Source organism: Chenopodium quinoa, unplaced genomic scaffold (genome assembly GCF_001683475.1).
Source record: "Chenopodium quinoa cultivar QQ74 unplaced genomic scaffold, ASM168347v1, whole genome shotgun sequence".
NCBI lineage: Eukaryota > Viridiplantae > Streptophyta > Magnoliopsida > Caryophyllales > Amaranthaceae > Chenopodium > Chenopodium quinoa.
In genome coordinates, this window is record NW_018745286.1 from 4,700,277 (window position 1) to 4,724,098 (window position 23,822).

The 23,822-nt window shown below is 34.4% G+C and overlaps 1 pseudogene; it reads right to left on the minus strand.

Moving 5' to 3' along the window:
* Positions 1 to 12,526: 12,526 nt before the first annotated feature.
* On the minus strand, positions 12,527 to 22,850 carry LOC110712012 (annotated as a pseudogene).
* Between the last annotated feature and the right edge of the window lie 972 nt (positions 22,851 to 23,822).

Consider the following 23,822-nt stretch of genomic DNA (forward strand, 5'->3'; position numbering starts at 1 on the left):
CAAGTGGTAGGGGTATGCAACCGCATACCCTTAGTGCACTCTAAACCCGCCTCTGGTAAAAAGTTGATATGGCACGGTAACTTATTTATTCATATCGTTTATAATTAACAGAGGATATTAATAACATCAATTTATTCTAAGGTCACAGCAAATATTGTAAATTCAATGGGAAAAAAATATACCAAGATACACAATAAAAGATCATATTAAAAAAACCATGTCATCACTATTCTATCTAATTTATAACATTACAATACACACCATACTATTAATGTTTCTTTTCACATCAATCTTTGTTATATTTAAATTTCACGAAAATTTCTATTCCTCTCTTTTGTGCAAGTTATCAACCTTTTTTAAGGGTAAAACTAAATTTTTTTTAATTACCTTTTTTTTATTTTTATGAAAATGCAAGTAATTTTTATTTTATCTTGTCTCAAGATTCGACATCACAATTGTTATAAATTAATTTAAGCATCAATTTGTATGAATACATGTTGAAAGTAAAGTGAAAAACTTTATGAAATAATATAATTATGTAAAACTAGACAAAAGCATATTAAAAATAGAGGATTTATTTTAACCATTCAAGGTCGTTGCGATGTGATGGATGGTGTTGCTTCTTCCTCGGGAGAAAAGGATTTTACAAAGGTAAGTGTAATGTTCTTAAAAAAGAAACATAATGTAACACCCCAAAAACTCCCTCTGCGGAAATACTAGTATAATACATATAATTATACCGTAGAGATAGACTTAGGCGTATTACCGCCTGTAGACACCTAATTGTGTCTCCCCAAAAACCAAACCCGGTGATGAGTACCTTTCATGCTTTGATTAACGAATTTGGTAAAGAGTTGAATAGTCTTATGTAGTTTCCTTAAGCTAAGCCTTGACCATATTCCTAACCTCACCTAAAATGTTTTAATCCGAAATCACGCGCTCACCCAGTCCACCCACCTTATTGGACGGGTGAAAACCCGGTTTAAACAAGTGATAGCGGGTGACAGATTAACGAATGCGGGTGATGGATCGGATTTGGGTGGACAATTTTCACCCATCACTCGACTCGTTAACCCGACCCATCACACGAATATTTCAAAAAACAATTTTTTTTTATTTCTTAAATTCATTTATATTGGGCTAGGCCCAACCGAATAATTCAATATTGTAATTCCTAAGCTAATATCCTAATTCCTAAACTCTAACATTTCAAAAAACCACGGCCCTCTCTCTGCCTCTCTTTACTCTCTCGGACGGAGTCACGGTGGTGCCACTGCAGCAAGACAAACTGCGGTAGCCTCCATTCTTAAGGTATTCCATGAGATGATGACGCTTGAGACGCACTAAATGTTATGTAATTTTTTAATTTAAATGCTCATATTGTACATTCAATTATTACCTGAACCATCCGTTTCACCCGTGATGGATGGATGGATGGATGGATGGATGGATGGATGGATGGATTCGGGTGGATGTTTTAGCGGGTGGTGGATGGATCGGGTGGGGTGGATGGATGCAGGTGATGATCCACTTGTTCCGAACCCGCTCCATTTCAATCTCTACCCAAACCTGATTACCTATACCCAAACAAACAGGAAACCCAAAATGACCCAACCTGTACCCGACCCGAACGATCCGATTACAAGGTTTATTATATCCACGACTAGTTTGCGTATGCTAGGAAATTTTAAAATTTTGGTTAATCAAATTAAAAAACACAAGATTGATACACTTTAAAAGGAATGGTGACCTTCGAACAAGTGTATTACTCCAATAGAGGGTTCGGAATTAATTAGGAAAGCTAATTATTCAGTGAAGTCAAGTGATCGAAATGTCTAGCTGGAGGCCGCTTCCAATCAGTGTGCTTAATATAATTAATCTCACAGATTGCTCTTGACTGAACCCTACTGGTCACACCCAATCGCATAACTAAACTAAGGTGACGAATTAATTTGAAAGGTTAAATACGTGAATAAAGATATTACGAGCTCAGACATCGGATTTCGAGCCATGTGGGGATGTGCGTGCTGGTCGAGCTAGCATGCGTGCCCGCAACGCTAGCACGCTGGCTAGGCCTTGCTAGCTGCTGCCAGCGCTAGCCGCAAAGCCAGCTCGCAAGCTAGCAGCGCCAAGCAGCGAGCATGTGGGCCTGTTGTGCTTGCCAGCCTAGCCGAGAGCATAAGGGTAGCCCACAAGGCACCCTTGTTGCCTAAGGCATAGGGCGACCACGTGGTGCACTTATATTGGGGGAGGCGTTTTCTTGGGGAGCAAGGGGGATTGTGGTCCTCCCTTGCGGTCCTCACCTAACCCCTCCCATGTGCGTGCCAAGTTTTGTTTGATTATTTGTCTTGGTATTTAATTTATTTTAGAATTAAATTAAATGTTATTTTTCTCACTTTATCACAAGCCCCATATTGAAATATTTATGAGGGATAGGAGATGCCATGCCTATGAATACCAACCTTGGGAGTTGGGAAAATCACTTGAGTTGAACTCGAAAAAGGCATCTCCGATATAAACCTTGAGAAAACCTTTGGAGTTCATAATACTCTTATCTTGGTTTGCGGTTTCGTTTAGCTACGAAACCCAACCTTGTTCGAGCGCGACGATGTGTGATGTGGGAGGAACGCTCGAGTGCAGTTCTAAAGATTTTGGCATCAAAGGTCATGTTCGAGTTAGAGGCGAAGCACGCTTCAAGGGTATGATAGTCTTTCCTTCCTTATGTGTTTATTGATGTATTATATGCATATTAGTCGTAATAATTTATGCATGTGGTCCGGGGCGGGGTTTGGTTCCGCACGGTGTTTGGAACACTGTAAAACCCAACAGCGGTATCACAAGCCTCTTGTAATTTATTTTGGAAAAATAGAAATTAATAATCCCACCTTTGGCTCATCTTCTCAAAACAATCCCACCTTATACCTCCATATTCTCAAAATGAGCCTTTTACCGCTTTGTGAAATTAGTAACCTATTTAGAAGGTGACATGACACGTGTCACCTTCTAATTGATCCTATTTTTACATAATTCAAAAAACAAAACAATTAAAAAAATAATAATAAAAAAAAGATCTCCTAGCCCCAGCCCGTACGACCACCCCCTTCCTCGCCGGACTGAAACCGCCCGCTATCGCTAAAACGGCCAGGTTTTTTTTAATTCTTTTTAATTCTTAAATCTCTGATCTATTCAAACCTCCCACCTCTCCCACTTCTTCAATGGAAGACTTCCATGACCACCACCACCAAACCTCCATAACTACCATTAGACCCACCAGACATCACCTCGGACTCCCAACCTTACCCCACGAAAAACCTTAATTCTCTCTCTTCGTCAGCCATTTAATTCCAATTTCAATTTCGATTCCTCCATTTCTCGTTTCAATTCACCTTATTTTTATACTTTTAACCTAAATTTTCGATCATCTCCATTTTCTTCAACCTCTGTCTTCTTTCAATCTGTCTCCATTGATAAACAAATGGAGCTTCAGAAATAGCTTTAATGGCGTTTGAACCTTTTCCACTCAATTTTCTGAGTCGTCTCTCAAAGATTGCGATTTTGAGCATTGGCTTGTTGTTGAGGAAGCTCCTGATCCTCAGCTCACTCGGGATGATATTATTGATGGTTATATCAAAACCCTAGTTCAAATTATTGGAAGGTTTCTCTTCAATCTCTTTTACTTTAATTTAATTTCTGTGTATTGCATCGAATTTAGGTTAAATTTCTGGAAATTTGATTGATTATTCATTGGTGTAGTGAAGAAGAAGCTAGAATAAAGATTTTTTGGGTGGAGGTCAGGTGGTGGTATGGATGGAGGTCAGGTCGATGGTGAGAGGGGGTGGGGGTCAGGTGGTGGTGTGGAGGTGGTTAAGGTGGTTGACATGGATGGAGCCATGGAGGGGGTGAGGTGAGAGATGAGGGATTAAAGGAAAAAAATAAATAAAGAAAAAATCTAACCTGTTTTACAAGTTGAAGGTAAAATGGCTCATTTTGAGAATATAGGGGTATAAGGTAGGATTATTTCCAGAATACGTAAAGGTGGGGTTGTTTTGAGAAGATGAGCCAAAGGTGGGATTATTAATTTCAATTTTTCCTTTAATTTTAACGACTAAATTAAATAAGGGGATATAAAATGGAGTTAAAATCAGGATTAGCAACCTAATTAGATTGGGGTTTCGGTTTATATTGGATAAAAATCGGATTAATGTTGGAATGCAAGTACGAACCTAGATTTCGACGAAAAAGTAGTGAGTTTTGGGTGGAAAATGCATCCTAAATCAGACTTTGCTCACAAAGTGTTTAAAAATGGCTTCCAGAGGCCAAAATCCACCCAGAAACATGGTTTTCGAGGGTTTTTTCATTTAGAACAAGAGAATTTTAAATATTTGGACCTTAATTAATTATGGAATATAATGAATGATTATGTGAGTAATTATGGATTTAATCTACAGTAATTATACTCCTCTTAATGCATGAATGTGGTAATTTATGGTTAATTAATTTGGAGTGCTCAATTTTTCACATAAACTTGAAATTGCTTAAATTTGCATGCAATTGGATTGTCGTAAGTGACTTGGTTTATGTTGGATTGTGATTAATGACCTAGTTAAAGATTGAATCTTTATTGGATGATTGATTTGTATCTTGACTAACTAAAACCCAGAATCTTTATTGAATGATTGATTTGGATCTTGACTAACTAAAACCCTAAATGAACAAACTTTGAATTTTAATGATTTTGGAAATCGATTTAAGATTCATATTGTTCATGTTTATGTTTGAATGTTGTTCTTCATTGGATGGTTGAAATGTTCAAACATGTTGAGTCCTAATTGAAATAAATTATTTTCATTGGATGGTTAATTAATTTATTTGATTAGTTTGTCAAAATCATAATTAATTTATTTAATTATTGGATGAGTTAATTTAATTATGTTGCATGCGTGCCCTAAAATTTTGAATGATTCAAAATGACCTAAAACTATTAAAGAATGGTTCTTGAAAATAATTTTGGTTGTTGCACTTTACTTGGATTAATTTGGTTGGACCTAAAATTAATTCAAAATTGCTTCAATGTTTTCACAAGAATTTGAATGAATATGGCTATATTCATCAAATGTGAAACAAACTAGATCCTAAGTATCTTAAACGTTCAGTGAAGTAAAGAATCGACTTGGCAAGATATCAAAATGTCTAGATTAGATCCAGCGATGTTTTCTTGAGCCAAGAGTGATCATCTCAAGATTATGAAATTGGAATTTCGTAATCAGCTCCATAAAGAATATAATATGTCTTTACGGAGACCTCAAAGCCATTTAGAAATGACTCAAACGATGATGAATCACATCCCTTCATATGAAGTTAAGGATATGCACAAATGACTAATGTTACACCAAATAATATTGTCGAAGCTAAGAAAAGACACCATATTCAATTATGGATAGAAATAGTTTCTAGCGTCTTTTCAAGTATATGTCTAGGGCTCCTAGCCTCAATGGGAACTCATTGGCTCAGTGGGAGCTAAGTGGCTTAGTAAGGGCTAAGGTAGCTCAAGTGGGAGCTAACTGTTTATTTCGCAATGAACTTTTACCCAAAGACAATATACAAGTCTCTTTGTAAACATTTAAGTGAGACTAGGGGCATTACTTCCACAACCAAATTGAGAACATAATACTTGTTGCTCTAAGTGGTGTCTTTCTGGAAAAGTAACACATTTCCAAAACGACAAGTGGGAGGAAAATGAACTCGATGACCCATCAAGACAAACAACATAAGGAAATTGAATCTAGTAAGGTTTTAGAAGGGCTTCATGAGAATGATTGATCAAGAATACTCAAAGGACTTTACAAGTGCCTTAAGAGAATTCATTGCTCACAAAACTTTAGAAGTGTTGGAGTAAGATCAAAATAATAAAAAGGGCTTTAGAAACGCCTTGAAAATCATTGTTTGATTCTATTACCTCATATAGGTATAGAATTAACCAAAAGCTTGGATTGAATCCTATAAAGTTTATATTAAGTTAGAAATGAATCTAAAACTTGCAAGCGTATTATTTACTATTTGATAGTAAGGGAATAATATCTTGTAAGATAGCTACGCTAAATCCAAATTCCGAAAAATGGATAGAGGCCATAAAATCCGAAATAGACTCCATGTTTGAAAATCATGTTTGGAACTTGATTAATTTTCATGAAGGGTAAAGACTCATCAATCGCAAATAAGTTTTCAAGGAGAAAACTAACAAACATGGAAATGTATATGCATACATAACTAGAATGGCAAAATAGATATCAAAACCACCTTCCTAAAATGGAATTTCGGAAGAGACTATGGACATAGTCTACGGGTTTTGTTAATCTAAATAATGTTAGATTTGAAAGCAAGCTCAAGAAATCCATTAGGGGATTGAGGGAAGCATTGCATGTAGGAATTGAAATGTTTCTTCTCATAAAGTTAATAAAAGGTTTGGCCTATTGAGAAACATAGAAATTTTTGTAGATAAGAAGTTTAGTGGGAGCAAAAGTTAATTTTGTAATGTCCAATAAAAAGTTTACGAACTCTATTGGAAATGACTATCAAATGCTAAATCCTTACATTTGAAATTATTTTTCAATAATGGACCAAGCTAAGGCGATACTTAGTACATAAGGGGAATTAAGATCTATTGGAGAGATTTAATAAAATGTTTGAACGAGTAAAGGAATTTACCGTGTTAAACATGAAGGACTTAAAAAAGACTTTCAACCCATATGTATAAGACTAAGTAATTGTTTGAACTAAGTATAAGCTAGGCAAATACTAAGTCAAACATGAAAGACTCTAATAGAGACTTTCAACTGTATCATATAGCAAATAATTTAGCGAGACTCAGTGAAACTAGATGAGCTAAAAGTTACATGAGTGGAATCAAATTGAGAATAGTTCTACAATTGAATCCATCATGTATGCTACGATATGGAATCATCACATGACTAGCATGCTTAGAGCATGACAAGTATAAAGTACCAATCGACTTGAATCTAAGTAATGGATCGTTAGATTATGATCAAGAACATCCAAAGTACTTGGTTAAGTAAGAGGATGAGTTCTTGATGCATGGAAACACATATAATTAAGTATTGATGTTGCGAGCACAACCTTAGAAAGGATTAGATCCTTAATAAGGAAGCCATTTATAAGCACGAGCTTAGATGCGTCATGGCTTAAGAATGGTAACCTGGACTTACGTCCATGTGTAATGTGCGGAAATTTAAGGTAAATTTCCATGATCACAAATGATTAGGGTGTCCCAAATCATTATGAATTTGTTGGAGTAAAATCCAAGAAAAGCATCATTAGAAAGTCTACAAAAGTATATGTTGAGAGTATTGTTACCTTAGAGGCAATAAAAAGGAAGTTGTTCAATGGATAGTTCGTTGTTGAACTTTGATGATTGTAGGTTGCCAAGTTGAAGGTCTCAAATCATGAAAATGAGTGGGAGTCGTCATCACTTAAACAATAAATGCTAGATCACATGTAATCTATAACACACTCAAATATTATCATCTTATTATGAAAGTGTTCGATAATGAAGATACTAAGATTTGGAAAGTAATGATAACTAAACCTGTGCAATAAGTGAACCACAACATTCACAATTAGACAAAAGAAATCAAGCGTATTATATATGGATGTGATTTCTTTAAATGTCTGTAATGAGTATTACTCTTAAACATTAAGGAAAACCATTTATAATAATATGATACGTTGAAAAGTTTCAAAATGGAATAAATACGTTTATTATTATTATTCCATGATCATTTATGGTTTAGAATTAAATGGTAAGTCCATTTGATTTGACGATATTTAATATAGGGTATCAAGACAATGTCTTGGATAAAGAAACACCTATTAAGTGAACATTGAATATCATATCGAAATTACCCCTAATCGAGGTCATTTAAAGGATGAACGATTAATGACCATCTGAGATTAGTGTGTAGTATAATTTATAGCACCGTTTCTTGTGTTATGTGCTACAAGGACATGAATGTCATAAATCATTTACACGGGTATAGGTTTGGAACCGTACCAGATCGACCTATGAGAATACTTAAAGAGATTTAAATATAGTCATAAGTATGTTTCTCATTATGGCTATCGGTACTCTTTCCTCAACCATGAGTACTGTAAGTTCGCTTGTTTGAGTACTAGTCTGTTTTGATGTTGTCAAATGTCTGCTGTAAAAAGGGATTAAAAAGGCAACACTCGGGCGGCTAGGTCTCTTAGTAAGAGAAGCTTGACAATACAAGATTAGGAATGTCCTCCTATTAACCATAGGAAATATGTCTTTGATTTTTACAAGGCCTCTGGAAGAGCGAGACTGTGAAAGTGCATGGTTGTGCTCAGATAGATTTTGCAAATCGTCTGTACTTGACAGTCGAACTCAGAATTTCGAGAAAAACTTCTGGACATAAAAAGGATGACAATGAATCAAACCTTATAGTTCATGAAGAGGCATTAAGTGACATAGGAAAAGGGAAATACACTTACAGCACACTTGTCCGGAAGGATAAGTGGACAAGTGAGAGTTTGAAAGGATGGTGTCCATCGAACAAGTATATTACTCTGATAGGGAGTTCGGAATTAATTAGTAAAGCTAATTATTCAGTGAAGTCAAGTGATTGGAATGTCTAGCTCGAGGCCGCTTCCAATTAGTGAGATTAATATAATTAATCTCCTACCTTGCTCTTGACTGAACCCTACGGGTCACACCCAAACGCGTAACCGAACTAAGGCGATGAATTTAATCCAAAGGGTTAAATACATTAATAATGATATTACGAACTCAGACGTCGGATTCCAAGCTTAGAGGGTCGAAGCCGAGCGTCAAACGTCGAGACGATTCTAGGAATCAAAAAGACGAAAAATAATCAAACAACACGAAGCCTTGCTTGCCGCATCACGCTAGTGGGGGCAAGGCAAAACTGCAGCCTAAGCCTTCGCATAAGCCCAACATGATTTTGACGAGCATGCGAGGCTGGGTGTTCTATTGCAGCAGAAGCCTTGGCATAGGCCGAGCAGCATGCTGGCCGAGGCATGCGGGGCTATGCGTGCTGGTCGAGCTAGAATGTGTGCCAGCAGTTCTAGCATAATGGATAGGCCTCGCAAGGCCAGCCCGCAAGCTAGTAGCGCTCAGTAGTGAGCATGCGAGCCTGTTGTGCTTGCTGGCCTAGCCAAGAGCACAAGGGCAGCCCACAAGGGGGCTTGTGGTCCTCCCTTATGGTCCTCCCTTATGTGCCAAGTGTTGTTTGATTATTTGTCCTGGTATTTAATTTATTTAGAATTAAATTAAACGCTATTTTTCTCAATTAATTACAAGTCCCACATTGAAAGATTTATGACGGATAGGAGATGCCATGCCTATAAATACCAACCTTGGGAGTTCGTACTTTGTAATACTCTTATTTTGGTTTGCGTCGTCTAGCTACGAAACTCAACCTTGTTCGGCCGTGAGGGTGTGCGAAGTGGGAGGAACGCACAAGTGCAGTTCTAAAGCTTTCGGCATCAAAGGTCGTGTTCGGGTTCGAAGCGAAGCACGCTTCAAGGGTATGATAATCTATCCGTGCCTCCTTATGTGTTTATGTGTTTATTGCTTTATTATATGCATGTTAGTTGTAATAATTTATGCATGTGGTCTAGGGTGGGGTTTGGTTCCGCATGGTGTTTGGAACTTTGTAAAACCTAACACATTTGTAGAAATGATATTATTGAGATAAGTATTCTTCTTTTCCAACAAGTCAAATACCCTATCTTGTTTTAGAGTATAGGAGGTTGCCCCACAAGTTACTGGTTTCAATAGATTGATAACCTCGCTAACGTAACAAAAACATATAATAAGGAAGATTCCCAAAGAAATTAAACAAGTTAGATTGCATAAAGAAACGAGTACTTAAACATATGACAAAAGATACAAATGCTCTCGATTAATTAAAGGATAAAGTCAGGTCTACAATTGTACAAGTTGAAGGAGAGGTTACCTCCACGTTCATACAGTTGGAAAAGACGGAAAATAATCAAACGACATGAAGCCTTGCTTGCCGCATCACGCTAGTGGGAGCAAGGCTAAACCGTAGCCCAAGCCCTTGCATAAGCCCAACATGATGCTGATGTTAGGTTTTACAGCGATTTCAATCAAGAAAACACTTAATAAAACGTGTGGGAACAAAACCTAAATAATGTGATTACAATAACGAATTAAAGTAATACAATCAAACACAACCAATGTTTTACAATCAAGTATTAATATCACTAAGAAATTACAGAAATTTCTAATGACAACACTAATGTGAAGTTTAATTACACTTGCCTTAATTCCAAGCCGATCAACCGAACATGAACATGAGAATTGCAACGTCCCTTGAGACTATGATCTTGATACACTGTCAAAGGCGTATGAATACTTTCCTAAAGGGATTAATTTCTCCCACACGGTGCTTGGGTTAATCCGGAAATTCCCTTTGAGATACAATTGACAGCCCTTTCCATTCTTAGCACAAAGAATCGAAAACAAAGATGAATGATTCTCGAAGAAGGTTAAAATCAAGAAGATTTCTTACAAAAGTTTGCAAGATTTTTGAGAGAAAAACAAAGGAGAATTCTTAAGGGAAGAATAAGAGAATAAAGTTCTGTGTATTCCTTTCGAAAAACAACACCCTATTTAAAAATAGAATCAACCGTCGCATAAAACCGCAAAACGGCACAAGGCGCGGGCGCTCCACCGGGAGGAGCGGGCGCTCCTCAAGGTGGAGCGGGCGCTCCTCTGCTGGAATCCCAACTTTCTGATTTTCCAGAAAGTTGACGCGATTTAGGCACGGGCCGCGCCTAATAGTGGCGCGGGCGCTCCTCCAAAGAATTGCCAGATTTCCAGAAACTCTTCGCGGTTTATGCGAGGTTTTGTCGCGGGTCGCGCCTAGCTGGCGCGAGCGCGATTCCGTAGACCGACCGCTCCACTCCGACACTCTAAATTATCAACAGCTGACGGGCATGCGGGGCTGGGCGTGCTATCGCAGCAGAAGCCTTCGCATTGGCCGAGCAGCATGCTGGCCGAGGCATGCGAGGCTGTGCGTGCTGGTCGAGCTAGAATGTGTGCCAACAGCGCTAGCATAATGGCTAAACCTCGCAAGGCCAGCCCGCAAGCTAGCAGCGAGCATGCGAGCCTGTTGTGCTTGCTGGCCTAGCCAAGAGCACAAGGGCAGCCCACAAGGGGGCTTATGGTCCTCCCTTATGGTCCTCACCTAACCCCTCCCATGTGTATGCCAAGTGTTGTTTGATTATTTATCTTGGTATTTAATTTATTTTAGAATTAAATCAACGCTACTTTTCTCAATTTATTACAAGTCCCACGTTGAAAGATTTATGATGGATACGAGATGTCATGCCTATAAATACCAACCTTGGGAGTTCGTAATTTGTAATACTCTTATTTTGATTTGTGTCGTCTAGCTACGAAACCCAACCTTGTTTGAGCGCGAGGGTGTGCGAAGTGGGAGGAACGCACAAGTGCGGTTTCAAAGCTTTCGGCATCAAAGGTCGTGTTCGGGTTCGAGGCGAAGCACGCTTCAAGGGTAAGATAATCATTCCGGGCCTCCTTATGTGTTTATGTGTTTATTGCTTTATTATATGCATGTTAGTCGTAATAATTTATGCATGTGGTCTGGAGTGGGGTTTGGTTCCGCATGGTGTTTGGAACACCGTAAAACCCAACACACTTGTAGAAATGATATTATTGAGATAAATATTGTTCTTTGCCAACAAGTAAAATACCCTATCTTGTTTTAGAGTATTAGAAGGTTGCCCCACAAGTTACTGGTTTCAATAGATTGATAACCTCGCTAATATAACAAAAACATATAATAAGGAAGCTTCCCAAAGAAATTAAACAAGTTAGATTGCATAAAGAAACGAGTAGATAAACATATGACAAAAGATACAAATGCTCTCCATTAATTACAGGATAAAGTCAGGTCTACAATTGTACAAGTTGAAGGAGAGGTTACCTCCACGTTCATACAGTTGAAAAAGACGATCGATCTCCTATGCATGCTATGTAAAACTATATTATTGCTTGGCTACTAAGCCAAGGGAAAATTAAGAAAGCTTAAAGAAAATGAAATTCTTGTTGTTGATGATTTGCTCATCCTCTTCATGCGGTCCTCTTGCCTCTATTTATAGACAAATTAGAGCGGTTGTGGCTGACTTCAAGCCAACTCTCTTTAATTTGAAAATCAGATTGTCTACTTTTGCCTCCAAACCGGTCATTTCTTCATATTGGACCTTTGGTTAAGTCCAGCCCATCTTTAATTGCTACCATCGACTGACCCAAAGCCTTTTACTTACTCTAATAGTTCATTTAACTCGGTCAATTGGGTCAAAGTCAAGGCAAAGTCAAGAAAAGTCAAAATTTTAATTTTTAGGTGTAACAGATATATATAGCATGCAATCAATGATCATGTAATATTAATATTACTTTATAATAACTGGAGTAATATCTTGGTTACAATTAGGGATTTGAATAGTAGATTGCTAATTAAAAGCAATTAGATAATAGGTAGTGCCAATACTATACTGACTTTACAGTTATTGGACTACTTACATAATGCGTACCATCTAACCAAGTTAATCTTCCAAATACATAATCCTTGGATGCCTTCCCCTTCTTCGCCTTAATGGTAATGTGGAAGCTTTTCTCTTGACCTATGTTAGTGAACTCCAAGACAGAATGATGGACTGAAATCGCGATCCCTCTCGGGCTTTGAACGTGAGCTATGTACTTCCCTGGAGAACCAACATTCTTCAAGGTTCTAGTCACAGTGGTTGATTTTTTGAGATTAGGAATTGTGATTGAAGGGTAGTTAAGATTAAGAATACTAAACTTTTTAGGGCAAACATAAGGGCTTGCATAAAATAAAGAAATGGATGTCTCATTATAACCAAGAGCACAAAGAAAATTCAAGTAGTCATTGATGGTCATGTCATAAACCAATCCTGGATCCGTAGCTGGATTAGGTTGAACATGCCCGGCTCCATAGTGTAACGGGTTTGCTTGTAACTTTGACGCGTTTGTTATGGGTTCGTACACATTGTCTATTATGCTGGCTGCAATTACAACAAACAAACCACTTTAGTACTTTGGATGTAGAATGTTTCAATTCACTAAGCTAGCACACACGTTTTGTAGCTTATTATCACCAATTCCAAATAATCGCAACACATAATAATTGCAACATTTTCTATGCAAAAGTGAACGGAGGAAGTATTATAGTATACCCTGGTCTTGAAATAGCTTAAAGTCAATCAAACAAGGTCGAGTTTTGGAAAAGCAACAGTATGTAGTAGTTTTACCTGTGGTCATGATAGCTGACTTAATTGCTGCAGGGCTCCAATGTGGATAAATGGTTTTAAGAAGACCAACAACACCTGAAATATGTGGGCATGACATCAAAGTGCCTGATATGGAGTTAAACTGAACTCGACGTTTGTCAAACACTTGGTTTGTTGGTCCTTGCGCTTCACTGTAGGCTGCTATCACACTGACTCCTGGTGCTGTTATATCAGGCTGAAAGAACAAGTGAAAAAAAGAACATGATCATTTTACTATACACACCATAGTTGGAATTTAACTATTTCTCGTTGATGAAATGAAATTTGATTATTATGAACCTTAAGAATCTCCGGTGTAATTGTATTTGGTCCTTTTGATGAAAATGCTGCCATGAATGGTGACGGTTTAATTCCTAACCTTGTTGATGTGTGTGTAATGGAAGCCTTCGCAGTCCTATCAATGAAAAAAATACAAAAGTTAATTTTAATTGAACAAAAGTCTTTAATATTTTCTTAGGACATGTTCATGTTGTTCGTTCAAAAATAACATGATTAGTGTGTGTATGACTAATAACATGATTAGTATATAGCCAAACGAGCCCTTACTTTGTTGATTTGATATAGTCGTAAACATGGATACCGTCTCTATAATTGATATGGGAAGCAGGAAGGACGTGAGGATCAGCAATGATTTCATTAGCAGTATCATGATCGTTAGCAATGACCATTCCGACGCCCCCGACTAATGCAACTTGTTACCCTTTGTCTACTCTTGCATTATCTCCTCTAAGGCAAACAACGATTTTACCTCTTGCTTTGTTAGGATCCATGGTTCCGAATTTGCATAATTGTCTGAATTATAAAGACCATAAATGTTTCATTAAGAAAAGAAGTGGAGTAAAATTAAATCAAAAAATTATAACTAGAGGAAAATGTATGTGACATTTTTATGGTTCTTACGCTTCTTCAATAGATGCATTTGCTGCTTTGACATGAGCTGCACTCACTAGGGGATAGTACTTCCCAACTTGTAATGATTTTGGTTCCAAACTTTGTCCCTTTTAAACGAAACTTTACAGTTAGTTAATCAAGTTTTTTAACATTATTATTAATAAACACTAACAAGTTAAACACATAAGTTCATCAAGATTGCAATTATTGATAAATTTACTGTCTTACTTTAAAAATTAAAAAATAAAATATAAAAAAATAAAAAAAAATAAAAAAAATTACAAAAAAAAGTCATTGGAATATGGAGTACCTAATCAGAGATCCTACAAGACCTGCATTCCTCACACTTTATTCAGCTCCTAGTTAGGCGATAATCGAGCGAGTAAAGACCTTAGTTAGGGTGATAATCAAGCGAGCCAATACCAAATTTAAGTTGCTCATATTAAACTTGTTACATTTTTATTTTAGTTTTTTAAACTTGAGCTACGTTGTGAAGTTTGTCAAGCTTAAATTTTCAAGTTCAAACTACCATAAATTGATAAAACACAACTTGATTCCGGGAAGGTCTACTATGTCATTCTTCAAAAAATGACACCATAAAATGCTGACGTGGCATGTTATGATTGGTCAATTTTTCATTTATTTTAAAAGGCTAAAATGTACTCTAATGTATTTATAATAGTAAATAGATGTATTTCTTTAAAAAAATATAATTATATTAATTGAAAATCTATTTTTATTTTTTAAAATCAATTTCGAAAAATAAATTATTATTAAAATATAGAAAATCAAATATTCATCATCGTTTATCATCATTCTTCGTCCTTTCATCATCGTTCTTCGTTCACGATCTTGATTAACCACCCCAAAATTTTGTATAATATAGTCAGAACTCAGACCGAAATTCACCCCAACAAGTCGTCCAAAGATCGGATATTTTTTGGGTTTTCGAATCTAATTCGTATACAATTTTCGATAATTTTAATTTAAAAAAAAAATGGAAGCAACTACAAGAGGAGAGACAATAGCGTTGTCCGTCATATATGGATGCATTTGACAAGCTTGAGAAGGTTGGAGAAGGTACTTATGGCAAGGATTATCGAGCCAGAGAGAAAGCTACTGTTAAAATTGTAGTTCCACTTTATATTTGTTTGATTTTTATTTTTTATTTTTAAAATAATTGGGGTTTTCTTAGGATTTTAGATGTCGTTTTGATCTGAAATTTGATTTGATTTGATTCATCAAATTTTTCTAGGGTTTTTTTAGTTGATGATGTTTTAATAGAGTTGTGTGTTGCCTTTCAAAAAAAAAAAAAATAGAGTTGTGTGTTGGGGGTGGGATTATGTGGTTTTGATTGAATTTTTACAACTACTGCTTCAATTACGGTTATCAATTTACAATTAATTAGTATTATAAAAATAAATTTTCATAATTTAAAATTATGTATTTCTAAAAAAATACATGTATTAAAAATAATACATAATATAAATACCAATTTAATACATTATAGACATTAAAAATAATTCAAAATGAAAATCAAAATAGTAAATACAGGCCAATTAGATTTCGCCATATCAGCATATTGTGGATTTGTGGTGCCTTTTTTTTATAAGAATGACATTGTAGAATTTTCACTTGAATTCACAACTTTTTCTAAGTTATAACTACAATTGTGCTAATATTTTCTAACCTTATTAACTTCTCACAAATATTGTTTAATTTTAATTACACTTAGTTAGTGGTTACTAAATATAACAAGTAGAATTAAGTAGTGAAATAAAACTCAAAGTTCACCGTACCCCTACTTCAAAAACGCAAAAGAATGAGATCGAAATTTAACCTCGAAATGTCGACCATTGCCAAGTAATACCCAATTAGAGAAATCCCGATCCATAGTACTAGCCCCAACTGTGAAAATCCAAGGAGAAACATTCACAACAGTACCATCAGTTGGCCCAGAATTTCCAGCAGAACAAACCACAGCAATTTTCTTCTTGATAGCATGAAACAAACCAATAGACAAACTGTCATTGAAATAAGGAGTAGGAGTTCCTCCAAGTGATGCAGAGATAACATCGACGCCATCGGCTATGGCAGCATCAAAGGCAGCCAAGATATCTGCATCATAACACTCACTGCCATTAATTGGCGGCCAACAAACTTTGTAGGCCGCCACTCGAGCTCGAGGGCAGCCGCCTTTGGCTACTCCCTTTCCGAACCCGAATACACTAGCACCTTTTACGAATGATCCTCCTGCTGTGGATAAGGTGTGGGTGCCATGTCCATCGTAGTCTCGTGGACTGTTGATTTCTGTTGTGTTGGTGGTGTTGCTTGTTGATGATGCTGTTAAGTACCCTTTATTGTAGTATCTTGCTCCAATTAGCTTCCTGTATTAAGTAATTAATCTTAAGTTACTATCTCATTTATACTTCCATAATCATTGTATGTTTTGCGCTTTTTTGTTACATATACATTATACTCTAAGCTTCATCTGGATAAAATCGTAATGCATTTAATTTTCCTAAATGACTAAGCTGATTGTTCCAATATGAAATGAAGCACTACCCAAAACTCATTTTCATTACTCGATCTTGGTTGTTATGAAATCCAAAGCTAATTCAACATTAAAGAAATATTGTGATAAGTTAATAACCTCACCTAGAATTTGTTTTTAATCTTTTTATTAGCTAGGGGGACATTATTTAACTTACAAATCATCCGACATTATTTAACTTACAAATTATCCGACATTATTGAGCTAACAAGAGTTTTTAAAATAAGTTCATGTAAGACTCGTAGAAACATCATATGACTGGCGTGTTTAGCCTAAACATATATAATACAGACACACGTAGGACACACCCCAAGCTAAGCCAATATGCGTCAAACATTTCACTTAGCTTGTAGGTGATAGATACTAACTTTTGGTACTCAACCGCCGAACTTATTTTAAACAATAAGTATTCGATATAACAAGACTGTTCAACCAATATTTAAAAAATAAATAAATAAATAAACTATGATAATCTACTAGAAAAACAACCACATGAAGTTAGGATTAGTTTTCATCCACATTGAAGAATTAAGAGATTATGACTAATAAATGACATAATATTGATGGCCAATTGACTTTAAAATAAAACTCTACTAAACTTGTATTTGGTCAGACTCTCCTTACAAGAGCTTATAGGCATTATACAGCAAAACACTACTATCTCGATCACGCAAGCGTGGTAGCCACTATGAAGGTGTTCTGACCACTAGGTCTAGTGGGCTGGACCAAAGCCTCCATTATTATCTGCACCTCGCTTCACTTTGGCATGGTACGGTGTGGGCGTGCGGGTTGGTTGACACTTGAAATAAAATCGATCATATTACAAATGGTGTGACCACGTAAAAGAATCATCTTTATGCCATTCAATTCATCCACCTAACTTTCAAACCAATACTATTCCTTGTTACATACTATTCCCTTTTGTTTTCCACCTTTGAGAGATAGGACTTACGACATAGGTTAGATGGTTACATTCATTTTTTTTATCGTCTGATTCATTACTAGGTTACTTGGTCCATTAATATATTATATTATGTATTTATGTATGCCCACATTGTTGGAACTTGGAAGTTGGAACTATGACATGATTACAATTGATATACATGTGAATATTAAATTAACCCTCCCAATTTTGAAATTTAAATTGAGGCTACATACATGTAATTACTAGTATAATATAACATAATCATGTTGTGTCTTACAAAGTATTACTTTAAAGCATAACATTTATTTAAAATAAAGAAAAAAGTGATTGTTTTTTAAAGCATAACATTTATTCTGAAACGGATAATAAAAGTGATTGTTTTCAATTATCTAAAGTCTATGTGAGTAAGGTCATGTTTAGTTGACCTTGTTTTTACATATTTCAAAAATATAAGTTTAGATCAGATCAGATTAGAAAAAAAAAATTCTGACACACTTTATCGTTTTGTGTGCAGTTTTTTTATTTCTAAATATCTTTGATTTCGTAATGAAAAAAATTATGGAAATTACATATAAATAATATATCCATTATTACAAATCTAACAAGACCCTACTTTATATATTTTTTTATTTTTTAGATTATCATACTCATAAGGTCAAAGTATAGTCAAATTAGACAATCAGATCAGAATCAGGTTAGTAAAAATAAAGTGAACTAAACAAGCCCTGAACGAGACTACTTACTTAGTAATTCGAGTTGGAGGTAGTATACAATGTATAACTGAAGAAGTAATAAATAGATAGTTTATAGTTATGGCAAATGAAAAAAATAAAAATAAAAAAATAAAAAAAAAATAAAAGAATGTTAGTTTGTAGATGAGAAGATGAAAATGGACCTATTGCAATGGACTCCACCAAGATTGTTGTGACTTTGGCAGATTCCTTTCCACCGTGCCGGAATTGGTCCAATTCCTTCATCTCCAAAACTCTTTGACTCTGGCCACACCCCTGATTGTGACATACATTTATATTAAGGTTTAGAAAAGTACAAGTAACAAATGAAAATTTTACAAAAATATTGAAGTTGGATATTGATATTTTGTTTTAGATTGCCTTTTTTTTATATATAAATCTATATATAAATGAACATTACCTCAAAACAATTAAATTAAAAATTCTGAGCCTTTGAAAATATGAGAAGTCCAAATCATTGTTCAAAAATGAGTTTAACATTATGATATTACAATGAAGTGAATAAATTTATGTAATTAGTTTCAATTAGACATGGTAAATTTTAATTTCCTCCGTTTAATTATCATAACCTAAATACATACCCGCTTTTGATCCCCCCTACCCCAATCCAAATGCTTAATAGCCACGTCTAATCTCAATTATATGTAGAATAATACGAGTAATAGTTGTAATATCTTCCTATTATATTAATATAATATAATATGTTTCTAATATTTTTTAAAAAGAATTTAATTAGACTTAATGCATGGCTTGTTTGATATGCAAGGAGATCATACTGGGGACATCAATTGACCTATTTGCCTATATTTTTAGATCCACATGACATAGAATATGAAGAGAGAGTGTGAGATAAATAAAAAGAGTTCATGAAGAGGCTCATATTGTATGGGTTAAGAGGGTAAAATTTTAATTTTAAGTAACATTAATGTTTAATGTGATGAATTATATCATAAAAATGAATACATGAAAATTGTTTTAAATAGAGGAAATTTGCAAAATTATAATAAGAAAATTTTATTATATAGGATCAAACGTGTCTATAATTTTTTAAACAATTGTCAAGATAAAGTTTGAGAACAATGATAAAATTTAAAGTGTAACCATATTTGTGAAATAGAATCCCGACCGATAATCATTGATAAGGTGTTTGGGTATACACTATATGATCCATTCATCAACAATAAAGAACTTCATTGGGATTGACATACCCAAAAAAATGTAATCTTTTAGTCCTAAGCAATATATATGGTCCTCTCCAATCCCTCTTTTTAATATATGTAAAAAAATTAAAAATTGGAGGTTGGTTTTTTTTTTTTAATGTATGACCTCTCCTTTCCAATTGGCCATATTATGGCGACAAAATACAGAGGAGTGGCTCTTTGCATGCACGCCAATATTGACGAGACACATGTGCTTTGATGCCTTCATTCTCAAACAAAGACTATTTCATTGGTCATCAATCTAATCCTGCATGACCAATATTTTCTAATTACTTTGTTGATTATGGATCTCAAAACCATGATTAGCCTACTTATGTGGTCAAACCTTTCTGCATGGCAGCTACTAACGCAACACACATTTTACCTTTACTGTGTGGTACTTCTTTTATTTAAAAAAAAAAAAAATGGTTTTAATAATCCCAACTTTGACTGATTTTCTTTAAATAATCCCTACTTTTGATTATTTTGGAATAATCTCAATTTATATAGGTATCTTCCTAAAATAATCCGAAGTGTTATTTTGTTGCTTTTGCTAATCCCTTTTGGGACTATTATGTATAACAAAAATAAAAGTTCGAATTATTATAAGAAGATACATATATAGGTTGGGATTATTCCGGAATAATAAAAAATTGGGATTATTTAAATAAAATTGGTCAAAGTTGAGATTATTAAAACCAATTTTTCCTTCTTTTTTTGACTCAATTATATTTTACACGGTATTTATTTAACACATTTTTGACCAAGTATATCTTAAATTACGTAAATTATGAAATTTAGATATTTAGTTACCAAAAAATATAAAAAAAGTTGGTATTTAACAACATATTTAATGAAAAAAAAAAGAAAAAAAGAAAAAAAAAAACCTATAATCAAAATCATCTTGACACAAAGCTTAGATTCTAGTATAGGACAACTAAGGTGTATATATTCTCAAAACATATGCCTTACGTTTTAATAATGTCATATTATATTCGAGTTAAGACACTCTAATTAACTCTATACAAATACTCATACGAAAATTGAAAGTTTAAATAGTTTGTCTGTAGTACATTTAAATGAAATTAAGATCGAACTGTTTTTTTTTTTTTCCTGAATATGATTATAATAAAAATGTAACATTAATAATAACATTTGCAAAATTATTTTCATTCTACAAATAATGACATCTTTGAATTTTCTAACATTATTATTAATGAAAAATGTGATTCTATGTACTAAATTGATCATTTGAAGTTAGAAGACGATGTGGACAACATGGACTTGACAATTGACACTTCACCATTGTATTACTATTTTCTTAGATCGAGAGCAGCCTGCCATATTATTTGCACTGAATTTTCAACGTGTGAAATAAATGTAAGAGTATATTTTGATACTTCGTATATAATAAACTTAAATCTTTATTTTAGGAAATTTTTTTTGTCAATTAACAAGGCGTTGATTAGCTAAAGCTTTGTCCCAGACTCCTAGGCCATAGTGCCATAATGCCAATTATCAGATTTAGATTCAATGTAAAGATTATACTATTTGTATTAGTAACTTTTTTTTTTTTTTTTTTTAGGAATTTGTATTAGTAATAGTAACACTAATTAACGTCATGATTCTATCATAAATTTCTAAACTTATGCAAGTATTAGAAAAGAAAATATTAAAACTAATTAATTAACACTAATTAACGTCGTGATTCTGTCATAAATTTCTAAACTTATACAAGTATTAGAAAATATATTCAATGCTTAAATGCAACTCTAAGATTGGATGTAATATAACATATTAAAAAAGAAATGCATTATAACACCGAAAACTCACAACAATAACTAGATCGAGGCCGGAATATATATTAAATTATCTCATATCATATTTCATTTAATATTGGGAAAACAACAAAATAACTAACCAGTATCAAAGTTGGCAATAATAGTGTCTTCACCAAATCTTGCCTTCTCCCAGATTGAAAAAGGGGGCACTTTTCCATCATCTTCGAGCCCTAAGAAATCCCATGATCGAGTTGTGTGCAATTTTCTTCCCTCATTTGGAAATACAGAGATCACATTTGGATGCTCTATATCCCATTTATGATGATATGATCAAATTATTATTTTACATTTTCATAGAAAATATAGTATTACAAAAATGCAAGAAGTGTGTTGTTACATACTTGCAATTTCTAATGCTTGTTCTTCCTCGAGAACGGCTGCAAAGCCATTGATATGTTTTGTGTAGGAGTAGAATATTGCATCCTCCGCGTCACTGCGACTATTTTAGTAAATACATATTCATGGGTATTAGTTATTGCATTGGTGTTAAGAACTGGTAAGTAATAATACATTGATATTTAAATTAACAGAAAATATACATGAGACATAAATAATTTAGTTAAGTGGTCAGATAATATAAAACAAAACGAGTAATGTGTTATATAGCGACTACCAAAAGATGAAAGTACCTTCCAAGGTAGGATCCCAAGAACTCATAATGTGATTCTTTGACTTGATGTAAATCAAATTCAGACACTTCTTGTCCATGTGAATGAGCTCCCATGTACACTACATAGGACTAAATATTGACGTACTAAATTGATTAGTAAAGTTGAACAAAAAAGCAGGAGATTTTTAAGTAATTAATTAAGGAAATAAGTTAATAATTATTGGTTTAATTACCTTCTTAGCTAAAGTGATTTGTTCATGCAGTGTAAATTGGAGGATTAGAAGAAGTACGAAGACTGAAGCAGAAAGCCTCATTGCTCGTTTGTATTTTATTTTTAGTAAGATGCCTTGTTTTGATTTGGTGGTTTCTTCAAATAGAAAGAGGTTTAATATTGCCTTTGTTTTGGAGTAGAAAGTTGCTTGTGATGTGGGGATATATTTATAGAGGACAAAAGGTTGTCTTTTTTAAGTTGGTGAAAAAAAAAAAAAAAAAGTTAATTCATAAATAAAATGTATCAAACCATGGTTCAGCTTTATTTAATGTATTATAATGTAAACTTCGAGGGTGGTAAGTCATTCTCTAGTCTCCACGAGTTCAACATGTAAACCTAGCAAATGGACTCGACTTGACCAAAATTTCGTATATTTGAAACTAGTCTCCTTTTTATTTTTTACATAATTTGACATGGGCTATGTTTGATAAATGTCTTTTACACGGGTTTTTATTTGCTTATATCTTTTGATAGTGATCAAACAACGAAGAAAGCAAATATTTGGTAAATGGTTTTCCAGTTAGCTAAGCAAATTGAAATATTAACTTTTCAATGATTGATAAATGATGAGTTATTCTTATTACAAAATTAAGTTTTGGTATTTACTCAACTATTATGACTGTTTAAACTTATAAGTTTAATCTTTATAGTTTTGATATGCTGATAGTACACAATTACAATTACAATTATGTTGCTAGGTCGGCTTTTAATGGTGATTTAGAGTGAACAACTTAATTTTATTTGTGAGCGCTCATAATATTTCTATTAAGTATATGTATTGGTCAATTAAAGTTGTTTATTAATATTTTAGCAAGAATCTCGTTTTCTTATGAGCAAAATAACAAAAAATATGTGGAAAATTTGTGAGAAATGACCATTTTTAGTAGCTTATTTGTGAGAAAGGACCTTATAAAAAGAAAAGTGGCAAAATTGGGACCTTATTTTAAACAAAAATAAATAAATAAAAAAATAAATAAAATTGTGAGATTAGACCTTTGGAAGAAATTCAACTCTTGACCAAATTTTTCCAACGTTGAATATCACGTGTCACGCATGTGGCAGTAAAAAACCATCGTGTCTCTCCTCCTCCACCATGGCACCGCCGTTCTCTCTCCTCCTCTTTCCCCTCCTCATCACCCGACCCCGTCCATCACAATCATCGCAACAACCATTGAAACCCTAATTAAACACTACCACCCGAAAGCTAAACCACGACTCCTAAGTCATCTGCATCAAACACCACCAACAAAAACCCCCACCACCCTCGAAAACCCTCCCACCCATCTAAAAACTTCAAAACACGCCATCGTAGCAATCTACGAGCAACGGCGACCAAGATTAAGAGTGGTGTGGTTTCATT